Source organism: Lepus europaeus, chromosome 4, assembly GCF_033115175.1.
Source record: "Lepus europaeus isolate LE1 chromosome 4, mLepTim1.pri, whole genome shotgun sequence".
Taxonomy (NCBI): Eukaryota; Metazoa; Chordata; class Mammalia; order Lagomorpha; family Leporidae; genus Lepus; species Lepus europaeus.
In genome coordinates, this window is record NC_084830.1 from 51011351 (window position 1) to 51024916 (window position 13566).

Below are 13566 nucleotides of genomic sequence, written 5' to 3' on the forward strand. Positions count from 1 at the left end.
AGTCTGGGACTGCTGTCCTCCTGTGCTTTCTCTTCTCCAGGATTACAGAGCAATGCTGGAGAACAATCTGAACCAATAGTCACTTGGTCTACTGCAAAAGTATGTCCATCGGATTTATTTTATCATTGTTTGGAGATTAGGGAACCTAAGGTGACTGATTACCAAAACAAAACAAAACAAAAAAAAAAAAAAGAAAAGAAAAAGTAAGGCTATGACAACCAAAACGTTACTATAATAAGGAAATTCAAGTAACAGGTATTTATGGGTTGCTCAGAATGTGTCAAGGACCAGATAACTGTGATTCAGACTTGTGGCCTCCAGGAGTTTAGGGTTCTTGTGTTGCATGCAGAGACATAGACAGACTGGATTTGGGAGGAGACCAGTAAAGGAACCCAGAGGTGAGGGATTAGGAGCCAAGGACACAGGCGAAGCATGGGCAATGGGCCAATCTCATGCTTTTTAGAAAACCTTGCTTGTTTTCCCTTACTTACTCCAGATTAGATCTCAGTTAATGTAATTTAGCGGTTTTTAGTTTGTTCTTATACTGAGGACAGAATATTCATTTTTGTTTTATTAAATTTTAATTTCTTTGTGTGGCAGTGGGTTTGGTATTTCTCAAAAGCAATTTCTTTGTGCACAGTTGCAATTCCTTGGTAGCTAACCATATTCAGTGCAAGAAGTCATTAACTTAAATGACTCATAACTTGAGAACAATAGGATTTCACACCTGACCAGGAAGCAGGTTTATCAGGTTGGCTTTCTCAAACAGCTGTTTGCATTAATTAATATTAATGTAAATGTACTTTCTGAGAATGTCTAGCTTAATTATGTTTTTCAACCCATAGAATTCCAATCAAAGGAATCAGGAAATCCTCCTTAATCTCAAAGGGAATATATAACTGCCATCTCTGAGCAGAATAAATCTCTGATGGTATCCTAAGAGAAGCCTTTTATTGGAAGCCTGTATGTTCTGGGCCCTGGGCGAGGTGCTGTGTATACTTTTTAATTTTCATTACAGCTCTGCAAATTGTTTCTGGCACCACGTGATCTATTTTAAGCCGGAAGATCAGATAAATTAAGTAATTTGCCCAAGGACACATAGATAAAGTTAAATGGCAGAGATGGGATTCCCTGTTCTGTCTGCTGACTTTGGACTAGTTTTTCTGTTTTCTTTTTGAGATGGGAGGATGCATTGTTGCTTGGTGAGAGAGCATCTTTTGTCGTGGAGGCTAGATAAAGCATTTAAGGGGGAATGTTTGATTTTAAAATATTGTAGTATAGAAGGTAGAATTATCTTCTTTGGGGAAACTGCAGGTAGAAAAGCATTAGCCTTAATCATCAAGAATGATCTTGGGACCTGCACTGTGGCACAGCAGGTAAGCCACCACCTGCAGTGCCAGCATCCCATATGGGTGTGGTTTCAAGTCCTGGCTGCTATACTTTTGATCCTGCTCCCTGCTAATATGCCTGGGAAAGCAATGGAAGATGATCCTTGTCCTTGGGCCCCTGCACCCACATAGGAGACCAGGATGAAGCTCCTGGCTTCTGGCTTGTGTCTGGCCTATTCCTGACCACTGCAGCCACTTGAGGAATGAACCAGCAGATGGAAGACCTCTCTCTCTGCCTCTGTGTCTCCCTCTCTGTAACTCTGCCTTTCAAATAAAGAAATAAATCTTCAAAAAAAAAAATAATGATTTTGGATAATACAGGTTAGGATGTTGGTTATTCTCTGTGTACTCCTACTTTTCTTGACAGAGTACAATGGGAATAATAGCTATCAATGTCATTATTCTGAAAAACCTAAAAGAAATTAGTTTTACAGGTTAACTAAAGCATCATCTTTCTTGGCTTTTTGGAAAGGGGCTTTTGTTGATCCGAAGCTCAGGTGGATGATTTTCTGGTTTGAATTAGAAAACCTGAAGGCAAATGATATAGTCAACACAATTGTTAGGGTTGTGTCATTAAAATGAATCCAATTTCTTGGTGCTGAGATTGCTGGGTACCTGTGGCTCTGCCTTAGGAAGAGGAAGACACTGTGGGGAAGCACATGTCTTCCCTTCCCCACCCCAACCCCTGCCAAAAGGCAGTTGATTTTTAAGAATGTGGGATGCTCTCTGTAGAAGGTCTCATCCTGTTTTCCACATTTCCCTTTTAAAGGCTAAGTGGTAAGTGTAATCTGGGTCATTTTATTAGAGTGATTCTTTTAATTCTGTGTGGTTTGTTAACAGCATACAGAGTATGTGATACTCATGCAAGAAAGTAATTTGACTTTCCTAGAACATGATACTGTGCTGAAGAGTTCAGCTTTAAGAATCATGGAATCAGATAGGGGGAATGCTCTCCAGGAAGGAGGGCTATCAGAGGGTGTCTTTATCACGTGTTTATGGCTTTAAGAAGCATCTTAAGGAGTGACAAAATAAACAGCATTCTTAACAATCTGGGTTAGTTTTGACAGAGGTGCTAAGTGATTTAGAACTTGGAGAAAGGCAATTGTTGTGCTTGGGAGCATGTCATTATTTTACAGTTGAGCCTTGTGTGATTTAACTTCACTGCCTCCCTCTGGACATGTTGGCTGTAATGATTCTCAGGTTATTGGATCCGGAGGTAACAATTTATATATTTTTGCATTTGAAATGCTTAACATATGTCCTGAAAATAATAAGACTGGGAGGAAGAAAGACCTTGAATCTGACACTTTCTGTGTGAAACAGGCATTGTTTGTCATATGTTAGAGTTGTGTAAGATGCTATATTCTCAGCAGTTGCAGTAACACTTCATTTCAAAGGCCTGTTAACATTTATTTTCTTCTTCCTTTGTGGCTTTAGCATTTGTTATATTGTATAGCCCAGAGACAAAACACATAAAAGGAACTAAAATGAAGATTTTTGTCCTCAGAAAAACACTTACTGACTTTGTATTCAATGTTTATTTTCTTCTAAACTTCCCAAGTATTCCTAATAGAAGTATTATAGAGAATTTAGAGAGTGATAGAAATCAGAGACAAAACCCAACTTCTTAAATACCCAGGCATTCTCTGCATACCTGTGTTTGCTTGTTGAGCATGAACTGGCCCCATTAGTTAATGTAGGTGTGATCAGGCATTCAAAATCTTTGGCACAAGTCCAAAACACTTGTTGACAGGAAGAGTTACCTCCTTGTTGATATTATTTAACTATTTGCCTCATAGAGGGATAAATTTCTATTTGTTATTCATTTTTATCTTGGTTTTGGTTATGTGTTCCTGGTGTACAACTTTTGATGTCACGTCACTTTTAAGAAACCTGCCAAAACCTCTTGGAGAATTAGACCATTTTTTAGTGTTTTCCAGAGAGGGGAAGATTACCTCTTTAGTACATGGAGTTGCTTTTATTTACTTGGTTCAAATTTTTGTACATATTAATCAACTATTTTCAATGGCCATGTATTTCATACTTAGCTCATATTCTTGATCAGTTGGTGCTGAATTTGTGGGTTTTTTTTTTAGCTTTGTGATTTGAGCTTATCTTATCAACCAATATATTGTATTTTAAAATTCCATCTATCAAAAACTTAGAGCAGTGAAAACGAATCATCATTTTGCCACTCAGTAGTAGGACCATTAGTAAGTCATTTGATTGTCTATCAGAGCCTTACTGTGTATCACAAGCAGAAACAATTATTCTGGTTTACTTTCTACATAAAACTGTAGTAATTATTGTGGGTGAGCTATGTAACCCTAGAAAACACAGTATATAAGCTGGGGTTTACCATAGGCAGACAGTGATGCTCTCTGGACTTAAACATAGGGAAGTGTTTGATGGGAGTTTGTTTTCTGGACATTTGTGCTTGATGAGATTTGTCTACTTCAGATGATTTTCTTGAGATTTGCCTGTGTTTGGTAGGATTTTCCAGGCCTCATACCTTCTCTATTCTTGTGCCTACACTTTCTCTTGTTCCGGCAATTTGTTAATTGGGAAGCCAAGTATCTAAACTTAGGATCTAAACAAGTATCTAAACAAATAAGAAAGATCATGTCTAAGTGAGATCCTGAAAAGCCCAGCTTGGTTATCTCTGGTATTAATAAATGGCAGTTTAATTTGTGACATCAGTTGAGGTCCCCTAGACACTTTTCCTCCTTTGCTAGTTTTCTTATCTCTAGGTAAGTGATTTGGCTAGAAAGGTGAATTCTGGTTAGTCTTTTATTTTAGTGTTGTATTCACTGAAAATATGTACCCTTTTCTTTCATGTTTGAAGCAGTTTAAGTATCATCAGCTTCTTGATAAAGCTGCCATTTACATTACGATCTTGATTTCCTAGTTTTAATGATTCCATTCCTGGCTACCTGTGAGCCTGACATATAGTAGGCAATCAGCAAATGTTTGCTTAATGAATAAGTGAGTAGATGAGAGGTAGATTGGGATTCATAGATTTCCAAGGAAAGAAATAATGCCCCAAACATGTTCATTAACAAATTTTTTTTTTTTGCTAAGTGCTATTTATAAATTAAATGTTTTCTTTCAGAGTTAAGGGGGAAAGAGCACATTTATTTGTTCTCCATACAGCGTTATTGGTGACTAGCTGTGTATTAGTTAAAATTCCATGTTGGGGGCTGGCATTGTGGTGGATCAGGTAAAGCTGCTGCCTGCAATGCCGGTATCCTGTACAGGCACCTGCTCATGGTCTCATGTCTTGGCTGCTCCTCTTCCGATCCAGCTCCTTGCTAATGGCTGGGAAAGCAGCAGAAGATGACCCATGTGCTTGGGCCCCTTCTACCATATGGGAGACCTGGAAGAAGCTCCTGGCTTCAACTTGGCCCAGCCTTGGTCATTGTGGCCATCTGGGGAGTGAACTAGGGGACAGAAGGTCTCTCTCTCTCTCTCCCTCCCTCTTTCTGTGTGACTCTTTCAAATACACAAACAAAATTTGATAAAAAGATTCTGCATGTCTAAGAAATCTGATAATTTATCATGGTTATTTTTCTAAAAGTATCATGCAACATGAAACACTTAAAAAATTTGGGTTATAACTACTGAAATTAGCAACAAAGGAAAAGACTTTGTGTACAGTATTTTGGGAAATGAACTAACTCTCCCTTTACCTGAGCACTTTCTTGTGGTTGGGCTATCCTTCATATCCTTCCTTTTTGTTACCCAGGGAGAATGGGTATGTTTCAGTCTTCCAGCAGGCATTGAGCAAGATTTTTAGCAAAAGACAAAATATTAATGAAATATTTTTATCTTTTCAGCTACACATTAAATTCATCCAACAGTTTTTCCTATCAGTGATTCTAGATGAGTAGCAATTTGATAGGCTGGTAAAATTTATCTTAAAGACTTGAGAGAGACTGCCAGGATAATTTATTCAGTGTATAATATATATATTTTCTTGAGAAACATGGTTTCTTATTTTAATGCTGCTTTCCTTAAATATTTACGCCCTTTCATATTTATTTCAACATTTACATTGGATCCTTTGAAAGGAATAGGGTAAGACTTTTGAGTGTCAGATTATGTCATGGTATAGTATATCTTAAAAGAATAATCTTATTAATTTGACAGATATTTTGTATTTCTCCTAATTCATGCCACTCAAAAATTCTTAGAAGATCAGTTTAGCTTCTCAACTGAGTATCTTAGTGAAAGGATGGTACTGACAATCTGCACAAATAGAAGACCATATCAGGGTCAATTGAACCCTTTGGAAACATGCTATAGAATGATACAGGTAGGTACTCAAAGTGAGACTCTCAGACTAGCAACATCAGCCTCATCTAGGAACTTGTTGGAAATACATTGTCTGTGACCCAGAAACTCTAGGGATGGACCTGGTAATCTGTGTTTGAATGAGCTCTTGAGATGGTCAAGCATGTTCAAGTTGTTACAAATGAGAGCTTTATCTCTCCATCTGCCTTCTAGGAGATTTCCCTTCCTTGGCTCATATATCAACCAGTTTACATCTTAAATGAGAATCAACACAATCTATTTATTTTAAATGTTGTATTTAAAAGCAGTTTTTGAGAACTTACAATAATGTATTAGTTGACAGCCTTGGTTTCTGGTGGCATAGTTGGAGACTGTGAAAGACTATGAACCAGATAGACTATGATTGAGATAGTAGAGAAAGGTGTGGATTCTGGGACATTCTCTTGTTCTGAGCTTCAATTTTAAACTAGTAAGTGTATTTTGGTGCAGGTAGGTATAATGTAGTGTTCTGTTGTCTCATATTGAGGCTCCTTCTAATTATTCATAATTTTGTGGGTTTAGCCAATCTTGTTTAGGGAATATTTCTGTAGACCTCAGTTTCATAATAATATCAAGTAGCCTTGAAAGTTTAAGCATACACAGCTTTTCCTTTTATTTTTTACCTTTTCCGCATAAATAAGCACTCAGCATAATTAGAAAATGTTTCATCAGTAGTGCCTAAAGAAGATTTATTTCCTGTGTCTCCCCTGTCTTCTGTTGTTCTCTTTTGTGCTTGGTAGGCCTTCAGTAAGCATAGTCTGACACGCTTTGTGGCCTTTGCCTCCTGTGATAAAATAGATGGAAATGATTCCTGGCACCATCTGGTGAAGAGGAGCAGCCCTGGAGGACTGTGCTTTGAGAGAAAGTGACTGAATGCTAAGAAATGTGGAAGTCGAGGGACACAGGCAAAGGATTTTTTTTTAAAGAGCATGAACATTAATACATCTTCTTGAGGTTTGATGGGACATGTACTGCCTACTGCCCCATCTGGTGCTTATGATAGCATGGCATATTAGCATGCTGCAAGTTCATAATGTATTCAGGGGGAGGAAACATCCCTTGCATACCAATTGAGGCATCCTCTCTTTCAGAACTGCTCTTGAATTTCAATGATGTTTATATCTTCCAAGCCATGTCTGAACTGAGCATTTCCGCTCTGAGGAATAACATGAGTGAGTGAGTGAGCCAGTGAGTGTGTGTGTGTGTGTGTGTGTTCGTTCTCTCCTATTCCTCTATTAATTCATCTTCCTCCCTTCCTTTTTTTTTCTTGATGACATTACAAGTAGTTTTTAATATTATGTTGGTACATGAATTTTAAATTTTTCTCTTTTTGGAACCACATAATATTTTGTTATTACTTCACATATGGCATTTAGAACGCCGTGCCTGGTTGAATCATTTTTATGTCGTTCTGTTATAGATGGAACACTTTCTGAGGTTCAGCCTGTATCTCATTAGGTATGTGTCTCCATGGCACCTAGAGTTCAGTCATCCATTTAACCAATATTTATTTATTGAGCTCACACTATGGACCTGACACTGTTACAGATGCTAAAGAATCAATGGTGAGCATGACTGGCTAAGTCTCTCCTCTCAAGGCATTTGGATTTGGATTGAGAGAAGAAAACCAATAAACAAAGGAGAAGACAAAAGAGATAATTTCAGATAAGAATAAGCAGGGATAAGTACAATAGAAAAACAAACTAGGCTAGGGAGAGTTACTTGGAGTGGGGTGAGTGGGGAGCCCATTTCGGTTGGATTGTCGAGGAAGCTGCCTTTAAGGTTTTTGCTGAGACCTGAGTGATCTGAAGATTTAGTGGCAGAGAAATCGCAAGTGCAAAAGCCTAGAGATGAGAACATGATTGGCGTGTTCAAAGGTCATGGTAGCATGAGCCAAGTTCAGGGGCCAGGTCACTGCTCAGAGTTGGAGATTTATTTTGTGTGTCTGGAAGCCATCAGAGGGTTAAGCTAGGAAGTGACATGATCTAAATTGCTTTTTGAAAGGATAAATTGAGCCGCTGAGTATCTTACACTTAGTATGCACAAACTAACTTTGTTGAAGCAATGAGGTGAGCCTTTAAATCCATTGAGGTACCCTGCTGAATTGGACTTAGCGCGGATTTTAGCACCAGAAAACCTCTCTCGGAATCTGGGCTTGACAGTTGCTTTACATTTGACTTTGAAAAATGACTTAACCTTTTTTAGCTTATGTCTTCTCATTTGTTGAAAGGGAAATTTAGAAATAAAATGATGATATTCTGAGAATCAAATGAGATGATTCATTGAAACACCCAGAATAATGCTGAGCTCCTAATAGGTACCTGATACGTTATAGAAACATTGATCACAATGAAGTATTTGGGATGGTTGTGAGTAATATTTAAACAGTTGGCAATATCTGTTAGAAATCGTTTTCGGATGCTAACAGTTACCTTCTTCATAAAATATGGCTGAAAGATGGCCCTAATAATGCTCAGCAATTTACAGTCTCCTGCTGTTGATCTAGAATTATCTAAGGAAGAAATCCCAAGTAAGTTTATGGTAAAATCTATAATCAGTGAAACAACCTGGTGCTTAAAGTTTTTTTCTTCTTTTTACCAAAATCTATCTCAGGGAATTTGAAATTTTTTTACAATTAGATTCTGTCGTTTACCTCATACAAGTTGATTTTAAAAAAGTTCATGGAAAATGAAATTTAAACATGATTTGATTTTATTGTGAAAATTTTTGAAATCCATGCAAATGAAAAAAAAAAAAGAAATCCATGCAAATGAGAGCTCTTCAAAAAGTTTGTGGAAAATGTGTGTTATGAAGAACTAGGCATGGGTTTCAAATTTTTTGAAACAAAATAATCTTGTCTTTTAATTCCATTTTTCCAAGAATCTTTTGCAGTACCCTCGTATATACTTAAATTCCTTTTTTTTCTGAAGGTTTTTAAAAGCATCATAGAAACCAAACAGCCTTATAAATTGGAGTGAAAATTGTGGTTATATGAAGCATGCTATAAAGAGTTTTAATTTATAAGATTTGATTATTAATTAATTGCATAGTTATCAGATACAACTCTTTCAAAGATAATTTTTAATGCATTCAAGTGGAGAAAATAATGAGTTCCTTAATTTTTGCATGAATTATGCACTTAATGGCAAGCAATGATCCTTCAAGTGTTTTTGTAGTGTGTGAGATAATGTTAAGCTTGTCAAAGTGTTGGGGAAGAACTGTGGGATTGGGGGTGGGAGCAGCTGTTTCTGGGAGTTGAATGTCTAAATAGAGTTCAAGTTACTATTGTCTTGGGTATAATTTTATTGAATATATATTTGTTTCTGGCAAGAAGTTCTCCCCTGGTCTGTCAGTAGGCTGGTTTTTGTGTTTTCCTTCCAAATATCAGGAAAACAAATAATGCTTAAGGAATGTGGAGGAGGAGGTGGTGTGGGTAACTTATGCAAGTTTAGTCAGCACTTATAAGATTCTTGAAATGTTTTTTATGTCCTACAGAACTGTACAGAGCTGTTAACATCTGTATGTTGTGTGAGAGAAGTCAAATTTATCACCACTGTATTCTTTCTGGAATGTAAGAAGAGAAAGGGAAAATAGAAAACCTATGGAAGATGGGGAGGTGGGAATCACAGTTCAGAATAAAGCAACTGGATGTTGACTCCAAAGATGTATTATTTTCCTTAGTTAAGTACTACTCATATTCTTAACATCATTTTTGAGAGTTGACAGGTTTGCAAAGTTTCAGGAAAATTCAGAGGGGATAGTTATCTCATTGTGAAACAGCCTTTAAGGAACTTCTTAGGTTATCCCAAGTATTGTCTGTCCACACCGTGTGTGCATTCTAGTTCTTTCCTGTGGGATGCCACAATTGCAGATACTTATATAGTATTTGTTTTCCTAGAGGAAGAAGGGAAAGAGGAAAACCAGGATGACCAGGTGAGATAGGTGCATTAGTAAATCTGTGTTGGGTCAGCCAGGACACAGCCCTCACAAATAGACACCTGCATGGTGAAGGATCATGTCCGAGTAGGTCCCATACCTCCTCATTTTTATTTGTTTGGTTTAGATGATGGAATATTGCCTATAAGTGAACATATTTTCAATTTCAGTTACTTGGCAAGTGTGGCCTTTATTCTGGCCAATTTCCCTTACATGTTTTTCAGTTTCCAGTGGTAGAAACAGCTCTCTGTCACCCCCTCCAAACTTTTTTCCTAGGACAGATTGAAATATATGCTAAACATAGTCTGCTCCTGTAAAGTGAACACCTGACCTTCAAAAGACCAAGTTGGCTGTCAAATGAGTGCCTCTGCTTTTCTCTTTCCTCTTCCTTCCAAACCCAATCTCCTTCCTTCTGTCTTTCCTTCCACAACAAACGTTACAACAGGAGGTACAGTTTTGTTAGGAATTGAAATCCTTGACAAGCTTTAGTCATTCTAAAATCCTGTTGCAGACATAGTCTTAATGATCTGTCAGACTTTAACCCAAATTTGAGTTTGCAGGGAGATAAAGGCCTAGATATCACTCACTGACACATCCTACATTTTGAGCAAACCAGGAATACTTAAGGGTCTGAAAAACTGTATCAAATATTCATTAAAGCCAGCAATGTTAGTTTTAAATGTCTCCATTTAAAGTGAATTTTTTAAAAAAAATAGATGACTTGAATTGGCAGTATTGTTATACCTTGATGCATATTGAACCTATACAGATTATTCTCTTTATGTGGCCTTTTTTGATAATCCAGGCAACAGAATCTTTAACGAATTCTGTGAAAACTTCTCTTAAAAGACTGCTCAGCTGCTCAACACTCAGACCTGTGGTTGGTTTCCTTTCCGTTGTAAACTCCTGCAGTTTAGGCAGGTGTGTGGCAGATGTTGGAGGAAGTGGGTGAATAGGCTAAGTGGGCGTGGCACTCTTTGGCCTTAGATAACCAGGGAAGCAGTTTCAGAACAAATGTTTGAGAGTGAGCACTGTTATCTTTCCTTCCTTTAAAGCCATAGTGCCTAGTACAGTGTTTTACAAATAATATGGATAATAAATGGTGCAGAAAAATGCCTGAGAGTTCAATGATTATGGTACTATAATTTGTATGTTTATTCTGTCATGCAGCTAGTGTTTGTTTATGGCTTTTAATACGTGCAGCAACTTTTCTAGTCACTAGGGATGGCTCTGTGAGTAAAAAGGTGAAATTCCTTCATGGAGTTTACATTCTATCGCATGTAGAGGGTGGGGGAGAACAGAAACAGACAATAAACGATAAAATATTAGTGAATTCTGTGATGTGTTAGAAGATGAGAATTGTGTGAATATCAGGCAAGGCGAGGAGGGTTCCTTAAGTTGTTGCAGGTGCAGGCAATCAGGTGTCAGTTTTAATTTGCTTGAACTGGGTCTTTTTTTTTTTTAAGGTTAAAAAGCAGAGTGATACAGAGAAAGAGATGGAGGAAGGGAAAGAGATAAAGAGAGACAGAGATACACAGAGACAGGGATATCTTCCATCTGCTGGTTCATTCCCCAAAAGGCTGCAACAGCCAGGTCTAGGCTACACTGAAACTGGAAGCCAGGAAACCCATCCTAGTCCCCATGTGGATGGTAGGCACACAGGCACTTGGGCCATCTTCTATTGCCTTCCCTGGGTGCATTAGCAGGGTGCTGGATCAGAAGCAGTGCAACTGGAACTTGAACAAGCTCTCTGACATGGGATGGCAGTATTATAAGTGGAGGCTTCATTCATTGTGTCACAACACCAGCTCCAGAGCAGACTTTTAAAAACTTAGTTGCTTTCATTTATGGAAAGGCACAGAGAGAGACAGAGATCTTACATCTTCTGATTCACTCCAGTGTGTCCATAATATCAGGGGCTGGGCCAGGAGGAAGCCAGGAATTTGCAACTCAATCTGGGTCTCCCATGTGGATGGCAGGGACCCACGTACTTGAGACATCATCTACCGCCTCCTGGGTGCACATTAGCAGGAACCTGGATTGGAAGCGGTGGATCCAGAACTCAGACCAAACACTCTAATATGAGATGCAAGCATCCTAAGTGGCATCTTAACCGCTGCACCAAATTTCTACTCGTGAGCAGAGATGTGAGGGAGGTAAGGGAAGGAGCCATGGGGTTTTATGAGAAAAGTACCTTCTAGACCTAGAGAACATAAATAAGGCTGGAGTGTGGTGTGGATCATTTGGCGAATGGGAAAGTGAACAGTGTTCCTGGGTTAGATGTAAAGATGGAAGAGACTTGGAGATGAACCTCAGAGAGGTGGCCGGGGCAGTGAAGGGAGATCTCAGGAGCTCTTTGAACAATTGAAAGGACTTTCTTATCTGATAGAGTTTTAACACCTACCCCAGATACTCTGCCCAGGACCTTGGCTGTGTGCATTTTTAGCTTTCCCTGCGTGTTGTCCTAGATTTAGATGTTCAAACAGCATCTCACACGGAAGACCTGTGTCTTGTTCTTCTATTTATTATTCAATGCATTATGCAGACATTTATTGTACTAACATTGGTGTTAATTTCAATTTGTGTTTTTATGGTTCTTTCCATGCAGGGGCAATTTTTTTTTTAAAGATTTATTTATTTATTTGAATGGCAGAGTTAGTGAGAGAGAGGGATCGTCCATCTGTTGGTTCACTCCCCAGTTGGTCACAACAGCCAGGGATGGGCCAGGCCAAAGCCAGGAGCCAGGAGTTTCTTACAGGTCTCCATGTGGGTACAGGGGCCTAAGCATTTGGACCATTCTTTGCTGCTTCCCCAGGCACATTAGCATGGATCTCAATTGGAAGTGGAGCAGCCAGGACTCAAACTGGCACCCATATGGGATGCTGGCATTGCGGGCAGTGGCTTAACTCACTTAGCCACAGTGCTGGCCCCAAGGTCGGGGAATTATTTAACCTAAACACTACTCTACCTAATGCTGGTCAAGGCTGAGTGTTAAGTCTTTCTTGGGTCCCAAATGTTATAATCTCATATTTTAAAACCTATTTTAAGTATGAGGTACCAAGAAACAGGTACCTTAAATAATTGTACATTGATAGCAAAGTTGGAGTAATAGTAGTAATCTTTGTGTAAATCATGTGTTTGTATTCTGAGGAATGTATTATGACTTATTACAAGCTATGGCTTAGAGTCTGCTTTTATGTTTCTCTCTCTCTTTTTTTCTGTTTGAGAACTGGTTTTACAGTTAACTCATAATACAACTCATTGAGGACAGAGGCCCTGCATGGGGAGTTAGTGCACAGTGACACCTGTTGTTAATTTACATTTCTCTTGATAAGTAGCATGCATACTGTGGACTGTCATGTCAGTCTCCCAACACCCCTGAAGTGATTTAAGCAAATACCCTAGTCCTTTAACATAGTAGAACCCTAGTGTGTGATACAAGTCTTTCTTTGAAGGCAGTGGCAGTCTGAAATGATATATGAGTAGACACACAAGTAGGTATGGATGAAATATTTGTGTCCTTTGGGAGAATGTGGACCATGGTGTAGAGTTCCTGTGTGGCATGGGCATACTCACTTTAACAATCTGAATAACTTCCTTGGACCCAGTTAAATTTTCTCACCATCTTGAAGTTGCTGACCATCTCAAAGTCCCTGAATGATAGTGGCTATGTAGGCATTGTTTCAAAGTGCAGCTGAGTTTTAATGGCTACAGAGAAGGAAGATTCAACTTAACAAGACAATATTTGAGTATTGATTCCATGGAAGACTTTTTGCCAAGGGCTGTAGGAATTTCAAAGAGAAAAAAGATATAGTCTTCACATTGAAGGAACTAAAGTCTGGGGAGGGGTGTGAAGTTGAGATAATGGTTGCTCTGGAGATCCTGAGAGCTGGGAGCATGGTGAAAATTA

General features: G+C 38.6%; 1 protein-coding gene across 5 annotated transcripts in view; it reads left to right on the forward strand.

The window, feature by feature from the left end:
- The window catches only part of RUNX1T1 (RUNX1 partner transcriptional co-repressor 1), a 151239-nt gene that overhangs the window by 45177 nt on the left and 92496 nt on the right, over positions 1-13566 (forward strand). The gene's annotated exons all lie outside the window — the stretch shown is intronic.